The sequence below is a fragment of the Anser cygnoides genome, chromosome 2 (assembly GCF_040182565.1).
Source record: "Anser cygnoides isolate HZ-2024a breed goose chromosome 2, Taihu_goose_T2T_genome, whole genome shotgun sequence".
NCBI lineage: Eukaryota > Metazoa > Chordata > Aves > Anseriformes > Anatidae > Anser > Anser cygnoides.
The window spans coordinates 156,318,779-156,321,942 of NC_089874.1; positions in this window are offsets into that span (position 1 = coordinate 156,318,779).

The following is a 3,164-nucleotide window of genomic DNA, read 5'->3' on the forward strand; positions in this document are numbered from 1 at the left end:
AATGTTTGGGAAAATGCATTTAAAAGAATGTAGTGAGCTATGCATTTAATGGGTACATTTTCTGCGTGTTTTCCATAACCTTAAGTAAACATAGCTCAGTTCACAAAGCATCTTTCATCCCTGCCACCTCCCTTTCTTCCTGTCAGAGAAAGATAAGGCTTGTGTAAAGTTTGGAAAAAATAATTTTTCACTTTATTAAAGCGGCAGATTCCTACGACAGATAAAGCCATATTGTTTACAGGAAATTATTTCTCTACCGAGAAAGAGATATTATCAGGCAGCAAATGATCCCGACTGACACAAACTGCATTCCCTTCATGGTGCATAGAGCCCATGCGTTGTCCCTTGGGTTGGGCTTTCCTGCTTTAAACAGACACGTTAGATGGGCTGCTGATCCCTAACAGAGAGGGTCCGACCGGGTGTTCCTGGACTGCCTGAACGGGCTTCAACATCACAGCTAAGACCCACGTTACTGATACTCAGCCCCTGCAGAATGGTGGAAGACAAAATTTTATCTATGCCCTTTGCACAGAACCCCTAGAAAACATGAACCGAGCTGGATGTACCTGGCATACTTGGTTAGGAGGAGCACGCAGTTACTGGAAGAAAAATCTTAGTGAACAAAACAGACAAGAAAAATGCGTACCAATGTACTTTTATTTAAATAAGTTTGGATTTTTGTCATAAACAAAGCAAAAGCAGGAAGAATTAAACAGAAGAGTAAATGCCTGTTTTCAAAAGTGCCCCCCCCACCCCCCAAACTGCATTAACTGTGCCTGCATGTTTTTTTCTAAGAGAAATTTAATTTTTGACTAATGTTAAGGGACTTACCTTTGCCACCATATCTATGTAAAACTTCCGGACAATCTTATAAATCATACACATTGTAGCCTTTTCCCAGCTATTTTTCCAGCTTTGTTTTATGCCGTCACTGGCGCCACGGGATTATGACTTATCTGTTTAGAAAGCACCAACACAATGGAAGAAAAACGATCTACATGACCTAATGCGTTTCCAAATTGTGCAATGTTATTTTATTCCTAGAACCTTTAAACATACTCTAGGTTAAGTCTGACGTTTTGTTTTACTTTAGCACAAATTAGAACGGTGAGAATTAACCAGTATATATGGCTAAGGAGAAACAGAATTAGTCTGTTTAATTCTCAAATTGGGATTTTCACAGAGAGTAAAAGAAGTTAGCGCTTACTTTTAACACCAGCACTTGCAACCACGCACAAGCAAGGATGCACGCATGCACAACACACAATACACATTCTCTTATCGCATCCTCACTTTAAAACAAAACAAAACAGCAGCTTGGCTTACCTTCAGAAATTTTTCCTCAAGACGCTTTTCAGTGGGTTGTCTCCCTTAGGATCAGCCAAACTACTTGGAATGCTTCGACAACAGTACCACTGTGATCTACTCCCACATGGGTTTATCCAAGGAGTAGCCAAACTTTAAGCCCCAAAACCTGAGACCACTGTAGAACTCAAACTTCTGCAAATCCCAAATACTCAAATGATAGCCTTAATTGAAATACAAACATCGATAGGCTCTTTGGTTTTACAAATTTTAACTTTTTCTACTACTTAACTTCTAATAGTCATATCAAAAAGTTTTTTTTTTTTCTGTAATTATAAAAAGTCTGCAGTTTTGTTCATACATGTTTCTGCACCATGAATTTTATGTCTCAAATGCACCTAAAACAAGCCTGCCGAAACACCAAATATCCACCCCCATCTGATCTGCTCAGGTTGCTTACTTGATATCCGCAGTACCAATTATTTCCAGACACAGACGCTTTGCCGAAAAGATGACCCCCTGTGCCTGGTGAGCGGTGGCAGCGCTGACCCGAGGATTCCTTCTGGCTGCAAACCCCGCGGCTACATGAGCACCAGCGGCTGTGGGGCCGCACCGTGCGCCAAGCCAGGGACCTGATCCACGCTGAGCAGGAAGAGCAGCGTGCTGCGCTGCGCTCTGCGACGTGCTATAAAGACGTGCTGCGCAAACACCTTGCGTTCCTACATATAAGAAGCAAGAGGAGAAATCACCAGTGAACTAGCTCAAGAGCATCCACCACGAGTCACCACGTAACGCAAGCCAGCGAAGGGGCAAGATGCAGCGTTACAGGTAAATCCTCCTCTCGCCTCTGCCCTGCTCTCAACATCCGCCATTCCCGGAGCTCGACAACCCACGGCAGGGTGACTTGCCGGAACAGAAAGAGCTACACCAGAAACAGTGAAGTTCTCCTAATTAGCGATGACATGGGGCATTTAACTCCAGGAAATAAAATAGAGAAGCACGCTGATTATTCTGCAGGCAAGCTTTTTTCCCCTCTATTACGTGATCTCTTCTGAAGAGGACAACTGCCATCTGTAATGCTTCCTTCGTTCACCCCAATTTGAAAATCCAGAGGTTTGCATCAATTGGACAGATGCATTTGATCAAGATCTCATAGGATTTATTTTTTTTTAATGTGCATGCACTTGTCCATAGTAAATACATGGCTGTACTGCAGCGTTCACACAAAGTTCTATGCAAATACAGAACTTCTGATGCATTTTAGTGCGTGCCGGTGTTTGCAGTGCTGTGTATTTTATAAAATGTGCTCAGGACAAAAATACTTCTTCAGCTTAGAAACTAAAATAAGAAGCACGGCAGTGTTTAACTATAACAAAAAAGTGCTTGTGTATGTGAATTTAAATGAGAAAAACCCTCTTGATATTTTTCATGTTCACCTTAAGTGGTTACATCTAAGGAGTCACAATCCTTCCAGTATTAACTTTTTGTATTTCCATGAAAAGTGATCCTCAAGAAACCCAGTTATAGTTCATAATGGTGATGAATCCCAGGTCCCTCATCTGTCAGGTCTGAAGAAAATTATTTTTTAACTTCTTTTGAACAGTTAGAGATAATATTTAATATTGTCCAATACTGGAGCTGTATTTCATTTAATACATCCATCAGTATGAGATCAGTATTTAAAACATTAGCAGGAATGAGATTCTAGCACATAAAATGTGCTAGAATCTAGTAAGAAGAGTTAAATTGCAAAGCTAAAGATTGGCTGCTTCTGTGTTCTGCTATACAAATTTTCCCCAGCAAAATGAGATGTTTCTGATTTTGTTTGATACAAAGGGCAACAGAAACAGTTAAATCTA